Source organism: Numida meleagris, chromosome 13 (genome assembly GCF_002078875.1).
Source record: "Numida meleagris isolate 19003 breed g44 Domestic line chromosome 13, NumMel1.0, whole genome shotgun sequence".
NCBI classification, from domain to species: domain Eukaryota; kingdom Metazoa; phylum Chordata; class Aves; order Galliformes; family Numididae; genus Numida; species Numida meleagris.
Genome location: NC_034421.1, coordinates 519,709 through 542,906, shown reverse-complemented (window position 1 = coordinate 542,906; position 23,198 = coordinate 519,709). Strand labels below are relative to the sequence as shown.

At 38.6% G+C, this 23,198-nt stretch overlaps 1 long non-coding RNA gene across 18 annotated transcripts in view; it reads left to right on the top strand.

Annotated features, from left to right (window-relative positions):
- The window catches only part of LOC110405685, a 382,975-nt gene that overhangs the window by 209,000 nt on the left and 150,777 nt on the right, over window positions 1–23,198 (top strand). For 15 of the 18 annotated variants that reach the window (XR_002443065.1, XR_002443056.1, XR_002443060.1 and 12 more), the window contains 2 exons: window positions 2,222–2,306; window positions 3,678–3,772. This is a non-coding gene — a long non-coding RNA (uncharacterized LOC110405685). The remainder of the gene's footprint in view (window positions 1–2,221; window positions 2,307–3,677; window positions 3,773–23,198) is intronic. The other 3 variants (XR_002443058.1, XR_002443066.1, XR_002443061.1) reach the window with 1 other exon arrangement.

Below are 23,198 nucleotides of genomic sequence, written 5' to 3'. Positions count from 1 at the left end.
AAAAAAAACAAACAAAAAACCAAGCAAAAAAACCCCACAAAACTCACAAGGTGACAAAAAACACTAAATTGCACACAGCACGCTACAAAAAATATCTTCTTCCTTGTAGAACAACAGTAGACACCATGTCCAAATTTTTCCATTGATCAAAATGATTCAACAGAAGGAAATTCTGCTGCTGCTGTGCTTCAGAATTCTTCTAATAACCAAGCGATGCTTAATAGAGCTTTAAAGCCAACCCCCGCCCCGTGTTCTTTTCATCAAGCATAACTGTTTAGCATCTTGATATGATCTACAACTTCCAGATCTAGTGGTTAGAATGATTTAAAACCCCCCAAAACAAGGTCTCCGTATACGTGTATTGTGTTGCTTTTTGTTTTTCTTATTGTTGTTGGTCATGTTGAATGATTGATTACCCTAAAAATTACCTAGTGTCACCTAGTTGGGTTTTGTTTGGCTTCTCTTGGAATGTAAGTACAGCTAGGGAAGCAAAAGGCAGGGTTCCTAATGGTGGGAATGACTGTCAATTTCTAAAGAGTTTTGAGATGACCCAAACTGAATTTTGCCAAGTTTCACATGATAAAACATTGCGTAGCTCTATGTCTTCTGCCACGTTTAATATGTTTTGCCAAAAACATATTAAACATTGCTGTTATGCAAAATTTTGAATGAAAGAATTATAAACAGTTACAGTATAATCATTAAAGGAACTGTCCTATCAACGTGTGCAGATATGGCACCCAACAGAGAGGTTTAGAGATGTGATTCCTGTTCTGCTCCTGTTCTCTTAATTGCGTGCTGTTTGTTGGAATCTGGGACAGTTTTAGTACTGAATGCTCAGAGAGGAGGCAGTATTATTTTTTTTGTTAATGGGAGCGTGCAGGTATGGTGTTCTTTATTGCCAGAACAAGAATGCCTTCTCAAAGCTCTGAATTCTGATTCTTCCTCGACACTTGCTTCAGTTTTTTTTATGTGGTATATAGATGACAGAAGACTTTCAGTGTAAAGGCTCTACTTCTAACGTGTGTATAAAAAAGAGGGATGGATCCGTGCAAAAAAAAGTCATTTAGAACATAACAGCGGGGAGCTATGGGAAGTATTGCCCTGCATTGTTGCACAGACTGCTGTTTCACAGGGCTTCAGGCAAATTAGAAACTATGTGACTGAAAAAAGCTTGACAGAAATTTGAGAGGAAAGGTACAGTTAATGTCAGTTAGTAACAAATTAATTATACAAAGAATAATGATCAATTATTTTATTGTGCCCAATCTTTCCAACAAATTTATCATCTGTCTGCATTGTGAGGCCGTGTTGTTAAATTTATTACTAAACCGCTGTCTATGTATGCATGCAGATCATTTTGAAGGTAATGCCTCCCATTCTGTATGTCCATGGAAACTACAACAGATCCAAAGAGCACAATAACACTATTTGATAGAGCAGATTTTCAACTACAAAACATTATTCTTCAACACACTCACCACCTCTAGCTGTGCATTTTCACCAGCGATGAACAAGAGCCTGTATGTCGTGTTCATAAAATTCTGCAGTAGGTGAGGTGACACGCTGCCACTGTTGCCACCACTGAAACGCACCACCCACAGCCTCACTGCGCTGACACCCGCTGTTCAGTCTCCATAAATATTCAGCAAGCATTGATGAATGTCAATGGGGCCATTTTTTCTCCATAGAGGAATTCAGTTCCACCCCTTTGCTCCATCCACATTCTGTCAGAGTGCCCCTCTGCTGCCATCTGTCACACGGCACCAACATGTCACGGAATGGTGGTGGGAAGCTTCAGCCTCTGCTGCCATCCCACCAGCATCCGCCTCTGAGGTCATGGGCTGACATCGTAAATGGGAGGCATTGCTTTTGGAGCAGTTCTCATATTTCCCTGTGCTTCACGATCACTTGAATGCAGTGAAGACAAATGTATAAGAGAACATTTTTAATAGCATCAAAGTGACGTTTCCTTCTGGGCTTCAGGCATGCTCTTTTGTCTATATCCATGTGTTCTTCAGGTGGGCTCTGAGGGGTTTATTTGGTCAGCTGTAGAGATGGAAACTGGTTATGCGTAAAACCTATTTGAGACTTTCCCTTCAGAGTGGATGCAAGTTAAAATGCTCACATATCTGACAATCCTTTACTGAAGTTTGCGCGCCCACAGTTAGCTGTGGGAGACTTCTTTTGTTGCATAGCCACATCCCCTCTTCACTTACAGATGAAGTGAAATGATCAGAAATCACCAGCCTGGGGCCCAATAAAAGTGAAGCAGTTTCTGAGTGCCTGGAGGAGTCTAACGCTGAGTAAGTTCCACTCTGCAGGAGTCTCTCCATGTGGCAGTTTTTCCTTTTGAACTGCACTATGGTTCCATTTTGAATGTCCATTTCTCAGTTACTTGCAAATTTTCTGCATTCCTAAGGGATGCATCTTATTACTTCCACAATTATGCACAAAATTTACTGCTCTATGAAAACAATGAGTAATTTGCCCCTTCACAAAAAATGGGGGACTCCTGGGACTGCAGATGATTAGACTGTTGTGAGGCTGCTTTATCAGCCATGTTATAGCCTAAGTTATTACCTTCAGCTGTTTTTTATCTGTTGTTTACCAATAATTGTTTGCATCAATGTTTTCTGCTGCCTTTTTGTCTTTTATCACTATGACTCTGTCAGTCTCCTCTCGTTACCTATTTTCTGCCTCTGTTGGCTGGCTAGTTGCAGTATGATTTCTGTGTTATTGAAAAGCAGCTTTCTCTTTATTCTTTTTCAGCACTGCTTCTGAAAGCTGTAATTGCAGAATCGTACCAAGAAAGTCTGTTGGGTTTTGTTTATCTCTCTCTGCTGCTATTTGCATTTTACTGAAAGTCATTTCTGATTTATTTTATTTTTTAGTAAACATAATTAGCTCTTGTGAATAGGAAACTGTTTTTCTTGATTGCTTTTTAGTGAAGCACTTTTTTTCTCCTTTGAGACAAAATTGTAAACAGGACTGTTTGGGGAGGTATTCTTTCTGTTTGGATTTTTTTTTTCCTAGGTAGGACATACTGTTAGCCTTTGAAATCTGCAAATCTCTTCTTAATACACACTAACTGAAAATCTTACCCGTTCTCCAAAACCGTTAACAGCAAGTGCCAGATTTAGTCAGTGACTTATACTGACTGGAGTTCCTGGATGTCTTTCTGCTCAGTTGATTAGTTCATTCTCTGATAAGTATTGTTTGGAGGGTACCTGATGGGCATAGTGTGATGAAACAGTATTGAAAAATACAGGAGTATATAAGGTGGTCCTTCATATCTAGATGTTAATCTGACACTGATTTTCCTTATGTCCTTATGTTCCTTTTCAGTGGAAACCCCAGAGATACTCTATCATCCAAATTACATTTCTCAATCTTGTTTAATCTGTGAGCCTTTCATCCTCTGTTCTCTGTCCATTGGTAGCTTAGGTCTCTTGTGCTAGCCTTCTCCTTTGAAAGAATTGTCACTTTTGCTGTGGAATTATGCTGCACTTTGAAAGCAAAAGGGTAGTTTTTACATTAATTTGATATGACATATTTTGAGTATCCTCTGGGATACTTATATCTTGATTTTTATTAACGATGTTATCAGAACATAATAAAGTTTCATTACCAGAGATAATAAAATGTTCAATATATTTTCTTTTTGATATCACTAGGACTTTGTACTTCCGATGACAGAAAGGTTCTTAAAAAGAGAAACTCATAGGAGGCAGTGGATAGCAAGGAAGAGCAACACAAAATCAATTCTGAGGTAAACATTTTAATTTCTATTAAACTGAGCTGAGATTCATAGAGTGTTTTTTTTAACTCTGTTTTCTAAAAACTTAGCTAGAAGGATCTTCTTGTTTTAACTTGCATTTGAAGAGATTTTTCCCAAGCTGTTTTCAAATCTAAACAAGTATTTTTATGTAGTCTGCCCACCCAAAGGTACCTTGTGATAGTTCAACTGCTAAGAATATCTGTAAATTGGAAATAGTATTGGTGGGTTTTTGTTTTTTTTGTTTGTTCTGCATAGAATATTTTGGTCCAGGAAATGATGAAATGTCATGTTAATGGGTATTCATGTTTTGAGCTAGCTGGCTGATACACAGGCATAAAGTTCACGTGTTCTAAAATATGGAGCAAGATTTGTCCTCACGTGTTAGGATACTTCCTTAGAATTGTGTAGTTATACTCAAATATGGTAAACTTCTTTAATAAAGAAACTTAAAGTATTTTCTGAATGAGGTGTTTGGTTTCCTTACTTTAAATGAAGTAGAGTAGAAATGTTTTCAGCCAGGTTTTATTTTGTCTTTAAAGGTATCCAAAGCAACTATAATCAGTACATCATTTCTAGTACATATTAGGGGCCAATGTGCTTAAAATATAAGTTTATTCACTTCATTTTAAATATAGGAATTAGTATACATGAATTATTCTCAATGTTTATCTCTGAATCATAGTGATTAGGCATAGCTACAATGTTTAAAAGTGAAATAATTGGTTAGATAATTGGTGCTGACAGGCCAGCAAGATGAGAAGCATTCTGGGGACAGCAATGAAATCATGAAATGATCTCAGAGCAGCACAGGTTGCACGTGGCCATAGCAGTGAGCTTGCTGGAGTCAAGAGGAGTGTGGACAAAAAACTGTGTTAGGATTATGTGTGTGTTTTGTATTTTTTTTTAAGCTTTGCTGAAATTCTAATCCTTAGTAGTTCAAGTCTAAACAGTGATAGTAGGTCTTGACTGTAAATGTAATTTATTTTTCTAGGATTTTCTGTTCTTATTCTCTCTGATGAATTTGAGAACAAGTACACCAGAGTGGCTTAGAAAATGTGATTGAACACAGCTATTTAAGTGACCATAGTGTGCTCTTTTGTAACAGCTGAGGTGACTACGCAGAGCCAAGAATAATACAGTATTCATCTTTGTTTGCAAGCAGTGGTGTTTCATTGCTGTGCCCTTGGAAATAAAATTATCAATTTAAAGTTCTTAAGTGGCCTAATGTTTGTCATTATGTAAATTTACATCTACTCTAACTTTGTTAAGTTTGTTACAGAATAAATCAATAATTTTTACTTGGTACTCAGCAGTCTTAGATGCCCTGAGATACAGCTTGGTGCTGCACAGAGCACGTCACGCTGGCTCCCTGTTGTTCTTCCTGCTAGTGGGGCAGAAGAAATACTCACAGAGGTGAGCTTAACTTGGCAGGTGCTAGGGCAATGGTATTTTTGTAGCAAAGGAAGCGATTTTGCAGTCTGTTGCAGAGCCTGTGAAAAGATACAGTTAATGGTTTTGATTTTTGTCTCAGGAGTGTCTGAAAACTTTTAAATGACATCTACAATCTTATACATTCAAAATGACTTGAAATATCCAAACTAAGATTAGATTAACTGTCAAGGACAAACTTGTGCAGGGGACTTTTTTTTGTGACATCTCATAGTGTGATAGCAAAATACTGATAACGATTCTGAATGCTTCATATCATTGTCTCTTTATCTAAACCCTGGTAGCTTTGCAGGTTTCTGATACTAAACCCAGGTGGGTAAACTAAAAGGCCAGTGTTTCACAAATTAGCATTTGTCATTCTTGTTTCATGTCTGACTAGCATAAAAATCTGAAGAGCTGCACTTCAGGTTTGTCTTCGAATAGTGAATGTACAACACTGTAGTTAGAAAATGCAGTTCTTCCTGAACTTCATTTCTTGAGCATGATTGTCAGACTGTGCATAACAACTGACAAACCAGTTAAAGGTAACATCTGTGGCTGAGTAATCCTAAATAATTATGCCGAGGCTCTAGCATGTGTCTTTCTGCTTCGAGATAAACCCTTTTGAAATGGCATCTCAAAATATCAGTGTGAAAAATGACACAAATTATGTCTTGTTTGTTGTTTTTCTGTTGTTGCTGCCTTCATCTTCCAGTTGCTTTCAGCTCATTTTCATATATACTTGTGGTGTCCAGTAAGGTTTTCAAGAAAGCTTTAGTTTTGTAACAGCTTTCTGCGCCTCTTCGGAAATGAACAGTTTGGAAGTAACCACAGTGATGCAGCTTACAGGTAAGTCAGCTGCATGGTTAGGCCGTATGATTGGCACGTGGTCTGAGCAGATTCCATCCTGTGTTATGGTGCTGTCACTCGGGCTATTCTTGCCTGCCTTGAAGCAGATACAGTGCAAATTTCTTCGTGCCAAATGTCCAAAGACTGTTTTTCTCCTCGGGAAACCATGGGAGAATGTTCCTTCTAAATACAGAAAGATGCTTAACAACAGCTTCAAAGGGCAGCAAGCACTAGGAGAATAAATATGTGGATTATCCTTGCAAGTGTTTTTGCCCAGATTGCATATGTAGGAAATGTGTGTGCAGTAACAGCTATTGGGCAACTGTTCTTAATAGGATACTCAACAATAACTTGGATTTAAAGGAAGCGTGAAAGGAACCTGTGGACTAATTCTTTGCCTCTAATTCTGAAAGATTCTTCTAGTTCTGTTTCATTATTGTTTTCTAGGTTTTTTTTTTTTTTGCCATACCTTTCTTGCTGTGTCGTTTCCTTGGAGATTTTCTTTCTGTAGATTGTATTCAAGCTGAGTTATGTTCCAGATACTTCAGATCATCCCCTCCACCACTCTCTGTGCATATGCCAAACCCACCGCAGCGGAAGATTCACCTGAGCATCAAGTGCAGGCAGAATTTGGCATATTGATACCTCATGAAGACTGTATGTGTGAGGTACCCCTTAGGCTGGAGCTGCTTATGTTGTTTTCTTCACTTGGGGCATCACTGCTTCTCACAGTCAGTAAATCTCAGCCTTCTGAGTGCTACAGTCTAATTACCCTGCTTTATTCAAGCAGCTGGTACAAAGAGCTGAAAGTAGAAGTCCCTTTGGTGCCCATTATGAGCCAGTTTTGCTGTGTCTTTTTTGCAGAAGCATTTATGCTCCTCATAAATAACAGCATTGACTGTCTGAACCGTGGTGTAGGGAAGTACATATCTGAAATAAACAAAAGCTCTCATGTCTGTCTGATCAGTGCTTAATGATGGTATTGCACAGCTGTAGAAGCAGCTCTATTCGCTGTGTTTCAACAGCCCTTCTTAGGTAATTTTGCCAGGTATACAAATTTTTGTGGGCATGTGTGTAATCTGTCTTAATTCTTATCTCGTCTTTTTTATTTTGATAAAATGCTCAAGTACTGGTCGCTGGTATCACTCTGAGTAGTAAAACCATTTATTTTCTTCTAACTACTAGTTAATTTCTACTAGAAGGACTGCTTAAAAAGTGCTTTTCAGCATCCCAGGTGGAAAATGAAGAATCAGAAGGGGAATGGTGAGCAGTTTTTCTGTACAACTGCTGCTGAATCAGAGTTTTAGATATACAGGATTCTGTGCATTTCATTTATATCTACTTGTATTACGGAAGTGATCTGAAACTGTACTGTACTGCGGTTGGAGAAATCTACCTTTGAATTAGAATTCGTAGCCTTGACTTTTTCCCAAAAAGAAGTGGATCTATAATCAGTTTTCTTGGGAATAAAAATGTCAAATGTTAGCATTTCTACTTAGAAAGGTGTGTCACTTTCTTCAATTTTCATGTCCCATGTCTCTACTGAATTAGTCTCGTACAGCACTAATACTGTTCACTTGACACCTCATAAACAATAATTTTCATTTGAAGACCTCTATATGGTAAATACTTCAAATCATCTTAATGAATTAATACATAAGAATTTTAGGCATGGCAGATAAATGGTTGAAATTGACACCTAGTGCTAAGAGTCAACAACAGGAAATATGTAACTTTGGATGTAACTCATAATGTTGCTGTTTATGCAGAAACCTCCAGTACTTCTATTAAAATTGTATGTATTCAGATCAGGAAAGAAAACTACACCGCTTTATACAAGCTCCTTATGTGAAGCAGTTCCCTGATGGCTTTTAGGGTAGATGAAAGAAAGTAATTCTCAATAGCAGGAAGATTACTTCCCTGGGAGTTTGTGTGTGCAAGTTGTGTACAGGTTTTTTGGTGTTGTGTTTTGTGGGTTTTTTTATGCTTTAAACTTAATTGAAGAGCTAGTAATATATGTTATTTTGCCAGAGGTTTTGTGCTGAAGTGCTTCAGCACATTTCCGAGGGTAAAAAGATGAAGAAACTGTTCAAAATCAAAAGCCCAGGCAAACAAAACCATTTTCGAAATGTTTGTGCGTTTATCCAAGTTGTGTGCTGTGATGTGAGAAGGGCTTCTGGCTAATCACTGTTGTCCTTGAGAAAGACAAAAGAGTTTTGGGATTTGAACAAAAATCAGACCTGTTCAGATAATTCCAGTTTGCCCACTGGTCCCAGTGAGAGAAAATGTTACACTTCCAACAGAAGGAGAATTCTGACTAAGAGTCAGGCATGGTGTGTCTTTTTTGGGAGGGAGGAAAAAAAAAAAGCCACACAACACAAGGCTTCCAGAGCCCTTTTCATTTCCTGTTGCTTTTCTGTTTTATGCTCTTAGAAAGAAACAGCAGTGCTTAAAACCTTTGTTCCATTCTGGCAACAGAAACTGATTAAAAATATAGATCTGTAATCAGGGAAGGAATTATTGTAAACCTTTGTTTTGTAGGGTGGGAACACCTGGAGGCCCTGACCAGTCACAACAGCCCTGTTCACCAGTGTAATAAGGGGTCACTTCCCGCTTCTCAGGCAAACTTACTGCCTCTGAGGCAACAAAAAGTTAACTCTTCCTTGAGATGTGAAGGAATGCAAATGAGGAAAGAAACTGATTGTGTTCCTTGGGTTTTAGCATGTAATTTTGTAAATAAGTATGGGGAAGGAGAACTTGCACGTACTGTCCTTAAGTGCTTGGGCACATCACAATTTAAATACAGCATCTCCAAATCCAGCTCCTATGAGGATTCTTGCACTCCACAAGCCTCTGGGTGTGTTTTATGCTAGTCCCCATGCTGAGTGTCAGAACAATCTCAGTTGGGATTTGCTGTCTGTTTGTTATTTAATAAAGCAGGCTACATTACTCAAAGTAGTGCAACAGCTGCATTGTAATTTTTTACTTTTTTCATGAAGGACCAGCCTCATGTATAATGCTTCTGATGTGTTTTAGTGTGGTGATGGTAGCTGGTGTCGTTTTGCTCCCCTGGCCCCATTGTCTTGCTATTTCATTTCTCTCTTTTGAGGTGACTGACACTAATTATTGATTGTTTAAGCACAGGGTACCCTGAGTTTCTTTAGGGATGCTCTTCTTGCTCAGGATCAGTTCTGTGACCGCTGTACAGACCTGAAGTACTAAGATTCAGGATAGTACCAAGTATATTGCGCTTCCTCCTCCTGCATGTGCGCCACCTCCTTCATGCACATTTGTTTATTTCCCTTCCAGGTAGTCTTGCTTTAATCAGGCTTTGCTGTCAGTTATCTTTGTTTGTCCTAGGGAGCTGACCTGTAGTTTTGGGCTGTCTATTGGAGTGCACATGTGCCAGCTAATTTTGTGCAATTTTTTCTTACTCTCAGAACCCAAGCTTGAGGCAATCCTTCTGTTTACTTGGCGTATGTGATGTGGGCACTTCTTTCTTATAGCCCGCATTTCTCTTCTTCATTAGTCTCATTGTGATTTCATTGCATTTGAAATGTCAGGATCTGCCATTTCCTGCCAAAATCATGATGGCCTGTGGTGGCAAACATCCTGAGTTGTGCTACAGTCACTTCTTCAGGTGGAGAGGGCAACATCTCCCGATACTTCCTTTGGATAATGTCGGTTTTGGTGTCTAGACTCTGTGTATTGAAGCTGCCTTTTCTAGCTGTATTGATCTCTAGATCTGATTATTTGTGACGGAAGCAGATATTTATGACTGAAAGGGACCTATTTTTACAATTAGTTCACTCGATTACCTGCTGTTTCATTAGATTATCTTTCATTTAGTATGCAGTTGTTTTATCTGTATTTATTTTCTGGTTGGGTAAAAAGTAACAACATCTGGCTTGGGATGTAGCCTTGAGTGATAAACCAGAACTATGGTTTGCATGGCTCTGTGGCCTCCTCCAGAGCTTCTAGTAACTTGCTTTGGTCAGGACAGAGAGGCTGACATATCTGAGCGAGAAGCTTTCACAACATAGCATGTGATATTTGACACTTCTGCTTCCCAACAGGAAGGCTTTATTTCCTGTGTGTCACTGGAAAGTATTTTCTGTTTAACTAATAATATATATCTTAAAGTCAACATTGAACAATGGGAGACAAACTGTCAGACCTTTCTTTCCCCTACCTCTTCTGTAGCCATACACAGCAGTGCGAAGGATGCACAACTTCACAGAATTTGTTCCCTGCTTTATATAGCAGTGAAGTTATTTTATATTTACAGTAGTGGTAAATGAAGAACAGCAACTTGAAGTACGTTGCAGCCATGCACGAAATCTCATGCTTGCAGAGTGCAGCATTTCTTATGAGGAAAATCCACTGCCTTTGAGGAATTAAGATACAAGGAGGGCAGCAAAATCTTTTATTTGCTGAACTTTGTTGTTAATGAAAGGAATGTTCTTACAAAATAGGGTGTTGTTCAGGTTTGGGTTAGCCAACTCTCAGTGAAAATAAAATTTTGTCCAGGTCTCCCTTGGCAGAGATCAGTTGTGGAACCTTGTTATCAACACTGCATTCTGAGATCCTTCTTTCATGTAGATTATGACCTTTTTCTGTGAGCAGGTGATAAGGTTTTTTCAAACAGCATGGTAACCTAAGAAATAAAAAATTTCCATATTTGCATGAGGGAGTGACTTCTGTTTAGTGACCTTAATATTGACGTGATTAAATTTTGATCTTTTTATGATTTTGATGTGTTCGGTGATAGAGCAATGAGGGACAAGTGGGAGTAACTGGCACATTGCTGCTTGCAAATAAGCTCATTTGAAAACATGCATAATAGATCTCAGTATTCAACTGGACTGATTTACTCTTCAAGTTAAAAGTTTTTTTGCTTCTTGCTTTTATTTTGTCATAGGGACGGTTAGATTTCTGTTTAGAAAATATGTTGTCAAGTGAAACTTGACTAAAGTATATACCAAATAATTGGAGAAATGCTAGCAAACTTGGGCTATTCTCATAATTTCTACACTCTTTAGTTAATACTAAGTATCTAAAACTATTAGTGAATTTAGATGTATAATAATGTTTGAATAATAAGGTCATGTTTATTTTAAAATATTTTTGATCCTTCCACTTTGACAATCTCAAAGATTATCTCAGATGAAGAAATAGGATGAGATAGTGGTTTACTTTTCCTCGAGTTCCAGGTTCTGAATGCCCTTGAGTGAGTAGACCTAGAATTATTTCAATAGATCCAATTAGTAATAATTGTAACCTGGTTAAAAGCTATGATCAGTTATGGCTATTTGTAGAATTGCAGAGCGTTATAGATTTCAGATGGCCTCTGGAGGTCATTGAAACTTCCTGTTTAATGCAGGACTGCACAGAATCAGCCTGTGAACAGTTAATGTGCCTCTGCACAATGGGGGTGGAGTTCAAGAAACAGTCTTGATATTTATTTGAGCCTGAATAAGATTCTTGGTCTTCACAAGATATTGCAGGTTCTCACATCTGGTCTGATTGTCTGAAATTGTGTGGGATAAACTTGACACATCGTGGTGTTCTGTATGTTGCTAGAATTGCCTGTGCCTCCAAGTTTGAATGAAATACGTAATTTCCGCTTGGATATGAAGAGAGCTGTAGCAACATATAAATGCACTAATGCCTGAAGTTTATCCTACACATACTAGAGACATGAGCCTGCTGAGCTACCTGCATAATCTCAACAAAGCGAATCAGATTTCAAATGTGAAAGCAAAATGAGGCAGACCACAGTATCCTCCTACATATTAGGATATATTGTGAGGTGACACTGAAGAGGTTACTATGAATGTAGATATGTTCATATACTTACTCCAACAGAAATCAAAGCCTAACTTCTATATTTCCCATCTGCATTTGAGCCAGCTATTTTAGTTCTAGTCAGGGACCCTTAATCTGGCAAGCATTACATCTCTTATGTATTTTGTTCTCTCTGTGGGAAGCTGTGAGCCAAAAGCAAATACAACTTCAATAAAATTTGCATCTGTTGCAACAGACGCTGCAATTCAAAGAAAAATGGGCTCTAATGGACCTTTGAAGCATCTTTTGACAGTTTTGTGTTATAATGGAGTGAATACTTTTTATGTAAAATGGTCCACAGCTTCATGGCTTTGGAAACAACAAGGAGTGGTAATGCTAACAGCTGCCACGGGTCATTTCATTCATACAATTTGATATCTTTCAAGAGTATCGTAATCTAGATTTTCTTTCCCAGTGCACTAAGATGGTATAAACTGTGTGGCTATGGTTAAACACAAATCAGACCGGTAGAATGGCGTCTGTTCCGTTCCTAAGTATATTAGGTAAGTGTATTGTGTGAAATGAGAACTGCTGTGAGAAAAGGTGTTATGATCCAATCATGAGTCTGAGGAAGTTCTTTAAAACTTTCCTTGTTCACACTTCAGTTTAGATTGGAAAAAAAAAAATGCAGGGGATTCTGGTTCACAGAATATTTCTCGAGGATATTGCTTTCAGAGGTATGAGATTATCATGATAAAATATTTGTTATGAGTCATACAATAATATAGTTTTCTCTTTCATACAGGGCTTTGTTTTCATCACATAAGTTTTCCAGTTTTGTATAATATAGTAAACTTTAAATTATTTCCACTAATGTCTACCTGACCTCACTGCCTCTTACCTATTTTGGCAGTCTGACTCAATGCCTTTAATACCATCACAGTGGTCTTTTTTTTTTTTTTCTTTCCTCCTTTTCTCCACTAAATATATTCAGGCATTGTAGAACACATATTTAACAAGGTGAAGGGGGAAAGAATTGAATTAGGTCTGTGATTAAAGCTTTCACGGGACTCTTCAGACACTCGTCCGTGAGTAAACTGCTCTCTGTGCTCATGTTTCTCTTGCTGGAGGGAACTTTGCTAAGGTCTAGCCAATGTCACCACAATGTCTATCTTCATTAGAAAACACTAAGAGAAGAAGATGTATGTGAGAAGCATAGCAAATCATTGTAAAAACAAGTTGTTCAGGTGTTATTTTAAGGTACTTGAAAACAAGTTGTTGCTGAATTCTTCAGCTATGACATCTTGTTCCATGGTGGAGTTACTACTGAATTTATTTTCACTGAACTGAATTCTCACTCAGAATGAGCTATAAATTGCCAGTATGTTTGTGAGTGTCAGTCCGTTCTTAGAAGCTATTCTTCAACTCTGACTTTTGAATAGGAAACTAGAAGTAAGTCAGTTGTCTGCCAGCCATTCTTTCTTTTGAAAGAAAAAGGAAAGGAATGACTTGCACTTTTTCTCGTGGAGGGGATGCCTAGTGTCGTTAGGGCTGGTGAGAGTTGAAGATGATGCTGTGCTTTCACACTTCAAAAGTTGTTGGTTTGGCTGTATCCATCTGCTGTGTGTTGACAGTATGAATGGTTCTTGATACTGTACTTTGTATGCAAAAACCTTGGGACGTTTTACGGACCCACAGTGTCCTCACAACATTCCTCTATAATAGAGTGTGCAAGGACATTGGTCTCGAGGAAGGATTTGTTCAAGCTAGTGGCTAATGACTGTTTTCAGAAACCCAATTATCAGTGTTCCTCTTTAGTTTTTGTTTTGCAAAACCACTTGTCTTTTTCTCAAGTCAGAAAGTCTTTGAGAACATGTTTTCTAAAGTTCTATGTAAATTGTTTGTTTTGAGAGGTGACCCTATCTGTAAATACATCACAGAGGAGCACATTACAAGATTTTACCCCTGCAGAAAGATTACATTTCTGTTTTACATGAGCATATGGTAGAGTCCAGGGGATAATTACTATGCAAGAACAGAGCAGAGAATTCTTCAGAGGCAATGTGTGGGTTGGATTTTTTTTGTTTGTTTTTAGGAGTTACTTCAGGAATTGACCAGAAAAACTGCTAGAATCTATTTGATCTGTTCCAGTTGTTGGCTTGTTTCACCCTTTTATTAAAAATAAAATTCAAAACTGTCTTGCGAGCTCCATATAAAACTCATTTAAGCATCGTTACATGGTCTTAATGGGTCCCACGCTGTATGGCTGCGTGCCTGTTTTACAAAAGCTGTTAGATCTCTTGTAAGGTCTAGCACCAAGCTGAGCAGTGCAGTTGACGCATTAGAAGGAAGTGACGCTGTCCGGAGGTACCTTGGCAAACTTGAAAGGTGGGCCCATGTGAACCTAATGAGGTTCTACATAGCAAAGTGCAAGGTTTTGCACTTGGGTCAGAGTAATTGCAGATGCATATACCAACTGGGAGGAAAAACTCCTTGAGAGCAGCCCTGCAGAGAAGGACCTGGGGGTCCTGGTGGATGACAAACTGACCATGAGCCAGCAGTGTGCTCTTGCAGCTCGGAAGGCCAATGGTATCCTGGGCTCCATCAGAAGAGGGGTGGCCAGCAGGGAGAGGGAGGTAATTGTTCCTCTCTACTCTGCCCTCGTGAGGCCCCATCTGGAGTACTGCATCCAGGTCTGGGGCCCCCAGTGCAGGAGAGATGTGGAGCTGTTGGAGAGGGTCCAGAGGAGGGCCACGAAGATGAGCAGAGGACTGGAGCACATCCCCTCCAAAGACAGGCTGAGGGAGCTGGGCTTGTTCAGCCTGGAGAAGAGAAGGCAGCAAGGAGAGACCTCACTGCAGCCTTTCAGTATTTAAAAGGGGTTATAAACAGGAGGGGAATCAACGTTGTACATGGGTAGACAGCGATAGGAGAAGGGGGAATGGTTTTAAGCTCAAGGAGGGAAGGTTTAGATTGGATGTCAGGGGGAAGTTCTTTACAGAGAGAGTGGTGAGGTGCTGGAACAGGCTGCCCAGAGAGGCTGTGGATGCTCTGTCCCTGGAGGTGTTCAAGGCCAGGTTGGATGGAGCCCTGGGCAACCTGGTCTAGTACCAGATGTGGAGGTTGGTGGCCCTGCCTGTGGCAGGGGGTTGGAACTTGATGATCTTTGGGATCCCTTCCAACCCAAGCCATTCTATGATAAGGACATCTCTTAATGTAAGACATTACCTCTTAAGACTTCTGCTTACAGTTTCCTTGCCTTGGCAGACTTTCTGCAGTGAAGGTGTTAAGCCACAGCTGTATGTAGCTTTTCCAGGTGCATCATCTACTTCAATGACAGGCACTGGCCTTCTGCTACGTCACTGTCTCCAATTGTCCTGTTGCAGTAAGTAGAAGGAAATAAAAATCAAGCTAGACAGAAGGGTGATACAGGTTTTATCTAGACACTAGGAATCATAAGAAAGAATGATTAACTTCTTGCTTTTTTACATACTTCTGATTCCCTTTAGTTCATTTAAGATTGCCCACTGTGTATGTTACCTCAAAGCAGTGACGTTTGTAGCTATGGTATTCCTAATGGTGATGTTTTCTTTTTATGTATTCAGCATTCACAAATGCACAGTGATTAAGATTTCCCAAGCACGCGACAGTTGTGTTTTAGAGAAACAAACACCAAACTCAGAGGAGGTTGCAGCTGCAGTTCTTACACACCAGACAGCTTTCCCTCTAACCAGACAGTGGGTGATTTAGAGATGAGTTAAAATATTAGATTTCTTTCCTTGATATTTCTTTTAAATGTTATTCATTCATTGTTCTTGTCCTTTAGGTTGAATTGTCAGAAAGTGGGAGTGGGTGTAGAATAGCTGGAGTATGTAGAATGTGTGAAAGCATTTAAAGTCACAGTGTCTAATAAAAATAAAAGTGTGGTTGTTAATAAGGGTAGAAACAGCTCGAGGTGCTTCATGTCAGATTAACAGGACTGAGGGATGGGAAGAACATCAAGTTCAACTGTCAAGACAACTTGAAGTAAAAGGGAGGAAAAGTTTGTGGACTTAATTACTAAAAGCAAGATGCGGGGGACGTATAAGGAAGAAAATCACTGTTAAATACAATTTTTAACTACTATATAATAGTAATCAAGAAAATGAAATACTACGGTGTGACGAAGTACCTGGTGAGAATTCTTTCTGTGGAATTAATGGATTCCATCTCTCTCTGGAATGTCACTGGTCGGTGCTTTTTTCATTGCTTGTCATGTTCTTGTGAAAGGTTGAACAAATAGTTTTCTTACTTCTTACAGAAGATATTGAAGCTTGTAACTAAACCTCTTTTGTGAATGGGCACTTAAAGACTTACCTGTCTGATACATATTGGCTTTTGTTGGTCAGATGCACTTAGTGCAGTGTTCTTTACTTCTCAGCCACTGAAAGATCTTGACAAATATCTCTTTTTCTACAGAACCTTGGTCTAAGGTCATTGGTTATAAGGACAGTGATTCACTGGCACGGGTTGTTCAGAGATGTGGTGAGTGCCCCATCCTTAGAGACATTCAGGGTCAGGCTGGACAGTGCTCTGAGCAACCAGATCTAGCTGTAGATGTCCTGGTTCATTGCTGGGGAGTTGTACTAGATGGCCTTTAAAGGTCCCTTCCAACTCAAATAATTCTGTGATTGTATTCTGCAACATACAGCATCCAGTCCTCTTGTGGGGAAGCTTGGAAACAGAGATAGTAAACTCATTTTCTTTTTGGCTATTCCCAGTTCATCCTGTTCTGTGGATGTCATGAGCGTGGATAGCATGACTTCTTTTCTGCAGTCCAGTTGAACTTGAGAAGAGCATTGCCCAGGATTTCTGGAAAGATAATGCTTGAATTTGCCATGCCATTCATGGCACGGAGAACTTGCTGGTATCTGTCAATTCTGCCTTTGCACCAACCTCAGCATGCACCAAAGTACTGATTCTTATCCCAAAGTACATTTCTAATCTGTTCTGGTTACATACTAGTCTCCAGTATGTCCTTTAATGAGGGACCCTTCAAGAAGTAGGGTTGGGCTCACAGTATGTAAACTGAGAGTAATTTATCTATGAACTATTATCAGTACTTTCTACTGTCACGAGTATAATGAAAAATATGAAATATTTAGTAATTATAAGCATGAAGAAAGCGAACATACTTTCATATTAAAGGAGTTTCCATACCTGAAGGTGTATGTGCAAGCAAGAAGATAAGAAGGAACACATGTAATTTAGCAGTTAGCATATTTGAAATAATTTGGGTAATGTTTTCATAGGTATACTTTTAATCAAAAAGATTTATGTTCCATACTATTGAAAATGCCACCGATTACTACAACTCCTGCAGAAACTGAGCTGAAGTATAGCAGAATGTAGCTGGGAACTTGTAATCATTTTTAGTATTGATTTGGAAAGACTGTCAGAGAAGCGGTGGAGAGTCAGGCTCCCAAGGAATGAGAATATGGTTGAAGAGTGGCAACCTATCCCAGATAATATTCAGAGCTGATGTGAGAAACTTCCTAAGCAGTAGTTTTGCCATCAGAGAGCTGTCTGTTGCTTGTATAGTGGTCTTGACAGACATGGCTCAGTCTGCTGCTTTCCTCTCCCTAATTCTCCAAGCAAAAACCATTTTACACTGATGCTGAGATGTTGCCACACGAAAGTGGGATTCTGCTGGTGAGACGTTCAGAGCGGAATTGAGAGTTTTGGTCCTCCTTTAATGCACATTGCATTCAGCACTCAGGCAGTAAGCGCAACATACTATTTGCACTCTAGAAAACTCATCAGGATGACTTTCGGTAAATGGGAATACCAGTACCCCCAAGCTGCATGACTCTGGGAGCAACCTTTTACTGGAAATAGTTCTCATTATTCATCACCCCTGGAGTGCAGAAATGTTCCTTTTGTACCACCAAATGAATGTGCAACAGGTCATTGAGAATTGTCAAGATCTTACTTCACCAATAGGATGCTCTGCAGAAAGAGCTTCAGGAAGAGCTGAGGATTGCCTGTGGGATACTATAAAGTTCATATTTTTCACAACAGTATCAGTCCTTATTCTCAGCAATTCACTGTACAAGCAACTCTCACAGTTCTGATATTCCAGTTCTCAAGTTAAATCCTGTTAATCAGTCTCCCTGTTTTTCTTCCTAATAATGGTGTTCATTTAACTGCAGTTTTCACTGCTTTTGCTATTTATCATGGTGTGTTTACTGTATGCTGTTACCATAGATGGATCTTGATTGTTTGTTCTGAGACAGTAACACACATAGCAATTTTTAATCCTCCCAGAAAACTGCTGTGGCAATAAGTAAGTGTAATATTATGATAGGTTATTCCCATGAGTTATGTTTTCCTGTGTATCCACAGTCAGATGAAAATGTTTGTTTTTTGTGTGTTGTTTTTGGGGGACAAGGAGTATCACAGGCGAACGTAGCTGAAATAGTATGAAAGCAGCTTAAACCAAAATGAATTACTCCACGCCAGCAATCTTATGAGACATGATTTATCTTAAAAGCATGTGAACAAGTGAGATAGAAATAATATTTTTATTGGCTTTTAGAATTTTGTTTCTGTTATTTTAGCAACTTTCTGTTTTGTGGACTGAATGTGAATTAAAAGTATGTCTCGGTTAGCATGAACTGTTGAACTTTACAAACAGCAGTGAAGATTAGATCTAGTTTCTTGTTAAATGTTTGATCTGATTGTAATAAGCTTTCAACATTTGTTATCCATTACAGCAAATAATTAAACTTGTGAACAGTTTACATAGTTACAGAAGACAAGGTATTAGATCAATTTGTAGCTCCTTTCAAGGGCACCTTTCACTCTATAGGATTCACATTTTTGCTGTATTTAAAAAAAAAAAAAGAAAATAAAAAATCTTTGGCATATTATCTTCCTGCTTGATAAGGTGAACTATAACAAATACGTTGGAATTCATCGCTCCCAAGACTTTCCACAAAGTTGAAGGTGATGCTTATGAAGAAGCAGGGAATTTCCCCAGTGTTCTCTGTAAGAGCAAATCTGAATTGGCTTGGAAAATGCTAGGATTTTTTTTTTTTTTTTTTTTTTTTTTTTTGTTAGGATTATCTGGCAAGGGGAGAGAAACATAAAGAAAGCAGCTGAGTCGCATTATCTCTCAGGGTTAATCCTGATATAGTGCAGTTTGCTAATCACTCCATAGTTAGAATTTTGTTTAGAAATAGAAAGTAGGTCATAACTTCAAAAATACGTTCTTTCCCTGTTCCCAAACCACTTCAATTAAAACTGCTTTCCTGTAGTAAGCAATTAACAGCCATTCTGAAAAGGGCTTTTTGCTAGAAGAATGGTCTCTTTGCTAGAAGAAAATTCTGCCTTTCTTTTCTAGTACGCTGAGATCTGATATTACCCTGCCATGCAATATTTAAAATCTTCCATTTTCTACTGGGCAAATAAAGCACATTCTCCAGCTTCCATCAGAAAGTGCACATGAATGCTGGCGTATCTCATATTTGACACTGTTGTTATAAACAAAGTAGCAGATATTTACGTAAGGTAACATATTAGTTCACTAGATAGTATATTTATTTCATTTTAATTTTCTGTGGTAACTCTTAGGTGCACTTATGCTGCTAACAGAAAAGCCAATATGGCCTTAAAGCTAATGCTTCGTACTCCATGTTTACTTGTTGAATTTCATGGTTTTTCTTGCTTGCATAAGATAGCGGCACTGATTTATTTATTTTTTTCCTTGGAGAAAAATATCTTTGAATCTAAGCTCCTTAAATTGATTTACAACGTACATTAATGAAGTATTTTTTCATGTTTATTGTATATGCTTTAAAAAGTTCAAGAAGAGGGACAGATAGAGGTTTTGAGTAGGAAGCTGGACTAGATACCTCCTGAGGCATCTTCCAGCCTAAATTATCCTGTGATCTATCTGAGGTAACTTAGGAGCAGCGGTGCCACTAGGAGACAGTGATTTAATGATTTACTTCTGGATCAAAGTTTGATTCAAGTAATCCATGAAATAAGTTCATTGGTCTTAGCCTGAAGGTACTGCTTTGATCCTGCAGGCTTTTCTACTGAGGTAGTCGTCTCTAGGCATTCACCAAATGCAGCTAGGCACCCCTCTGTAGTCATAGTAACCTGGACATTAAACTCTGAGTTGACACACTCATTTCACTTACAGCTTCCTTACAACCTTAAACCAGCTCTTGAACAATTAACTGCTAGCATATTAGGACACTCGACCCAAAATGGTCTTACACCTAGGACCTGTTATCTCGCTTCTGGGCTTTGAAGTCTAGCCATGTCCACACTGTGTTGGAAGAAATGCCTATGAGATTGCTGTTTAAATGGACTCCTTTTGAAGAGCAGTACACATAATAAAAGCCTTGGTTGTGGTTGATTTAAATTACGAAGTATAGCTAGTTTTTATCTTCAAAACATCTACGAGTCTGATGTATTGTTTTATTGCTGGAAATACTTACTAGGAACAAATTAAAAAATAATAGAACTGAGGTTCACCAAGAATTATTCCCTTAGTGGGTTCAAAAGAGCACAAATGTTTTATATAGCAGAGTAATCATTTTTCTCTCTAAAGTTGTTTCCAGAACCTAACGTGAACGATCCTTTCTGATCATTGTGAGGCCCCATCCGGAGTACTGCATCTAGGCCTGGGGCAGGTCCAGAGGAGGGCACGGGGATGCTCGGAGGGCCAGAGCACCCCTCCTTTGAGGAAACATTGAGGGAGTTGGGCCTGTTTAGCATGGAGAAGAGAAGCATCTGGGCAGAACTCAGTGCAGTATTCCAGTACTTGGAGGGAGCTTACAAGCGGGAGGGGGACTGACTTTTTACACAGTCAGATAATGATAGGATGAGGGGGAATGCCTTTAAACTAAAAGAGGGAAGAACTCTTCCAGAGTTAATGGAGTCAACTAGAGAATGCTCAAATCTGTTTGCTCTGCTCAGCAACATACAAGCTGATGTGATGCAAAAAAGGAATTTTGGCCTATTGCAGAGAGATTAATTACTATGGGAATTGCTGACTATAAGTCTGTGTCTTAGTTGAAAATTTTGATTAAAAACAATGAGCAAAGAAGCAAAACTGAAGTAAATAGAAGACTGTAAAGTAGAGGAGGTATAAATCTTCTCTCTCCGGCACTTGTCAACACGGTACATACTACTGATGCTCTTGTGACTCATTTTATAGATAGCAACTTCAGAGGCAAGGTGGCATCGTATAAGTGGGGAATTTAGGGGCTGGAGTTGTGTGAAATGAAAGACGAATTTACCATGGAAATGAGTTGTATAGATCACTTCTCAAAATAAAATATTTTATTATTTCTGGACAGTAGCTGATAATTCTTCTACAGGAGGTGCATCTTCTACATTAGCATCCAGGAAAAAAAAAAAATCTTAGTATTTAATCTCTGATTGTTTTAGACAGTTCCTGACCAATCTATTCTAGAACATGAAAATATTTTAATATCCTGTAAACTGAAATAGAAATCCAACCAAAACAATACTGTATGAAGAAATAGTGTAATGTCTGCACTTCTAACTTGAAAGTGAAAACTGTTTTCTCTAATAGAAATGGAAGTTCTCTAGGTGCTTTAATTAGAAAGGGAGAAATGGGTAATATGAGGTTGCGGTTTTAATCTGTAGCCAGAGGAGTAATCTATTTGGCGGCATTTGTAACAAAGAATTCTGTTTCTTTCCATTCTGTAAGGTGTGGAAGGAGAAACCTTCTTCCATGTGCGTAGCAATAACGGAAGATACCTAACAGGTTTTAGAAACTATGAACAGTTTTTGTATGATTACTATACCTACTAGTAATCTTTTCCCATGAATAAACTGTACATTTTTTTTCAATTAGTAATTTTAAAAACAGGTTTACAGTTTGGTGTCATTCTGCATTAGAGTGTGTAATTCATATTAATATCCCCTCTTCATTCTTTTAGTTATGGTTTTACATTTTTATATGTATTCTAATTTTTGTGGAATTAGACATGCTAATTTATCCTTTTATAGTAGGTTTACATTTTGCTTCTTTCAAGACTGGGGTAAACTTAGGTACGATTTAATTTATCAGTTTTGCGTTTTTTGGTGTATACATTGCAGATTGCCATATTTTGAATATATGTATGTATCTGTATGTATGAAGACGTTTATCATAACGTGAATACTGAAGATTAATGAAATCTCAGTGTAGTTTTACAGATCCTTAGGCACTGCTTCCTTCAGAATTAATTATTGCTGCTATGGCTGTAGGGGAATAAAAACATTAACGTCTTAGGAACTGTTGGTATCGTACCTACAGGAATATATTCCCTTGCAGAAGGGAATTGAGTATGGGATAGCTCCCCGTCCTAGTGCTCAATTTTTGCTGCATATTGCAGGAATGTCTTTGGCTAGCTCCTTAGCTAGCACTGTTTCTGTATACATTTCTGCCCTGGGGAGAAACATACTAAGTTAATGAAGGGTGGTATTAATAGTTGCATGTAGAAAAACCTTCTGTCTTCCAGCATTTGAAACCCCCCAAAGATTAATCACTTTAAAATGAGTTACGAATCCAAAAGTGAAGACACATGGACACACATTAAATACGGGCTTCTTAAAGAAACAAAATGCAAGAGCTTCTGTAGAAGCTCAGACCTGTTATCTGCCTGCCCACTGCAGCTATACTTGCTATGAAGTACGAGTAACCTATTGTGAGCCATCGGATAGTCAGCTCTCGGGAGAGCAGTGCTTTCTGTCTTGAGACTAATTATTTTTTATCTGGAAGTGTCAGGGCTTGTATCCTTTTATTATCTGTTTAGTTAGGAGACCTCATTAGAAACAGAGACCAAGTCAACTATGTGATTGTTTCTGTTAATGCCGTCTCCCAGAGGGGCTTTGTGTTGGTATATTCTAGCATTTTTTTCATGAATTGCTTAAAAATGCAGCTGTATAAGAGATTAAAACCTAATGCATCCAGATACTTAGGTAAATACCATTTTAAGTGTATGTGCAGTCATGTTAACTTCAGCAGGAGTGCTAATAGTTGTAATATCCTGCTGTACCAAATCAAAAACACATAAAATCAGCCTTGTGCTAAGATTCATGTTAGGAATGTATACACTTCCTGATTGTTGTTGCTGCAGCAGCATTTCTTGGCATCATATCACCATCTTTTGCGGCATTGTTTAATGTACCCATGAGAGAGTTGCCAGAGCAGTACTGTGTGCAGTTTTGGGTGCTGCAGTACAAAAAGGAGTATTAGATAGTGTCCATAGGAGGGCTGCAGAGGTGGCGAAAGGTCTGGAGGGGAACATGTATGAGGAACATCTGATATCCCTGGGTTTGTTTGGCC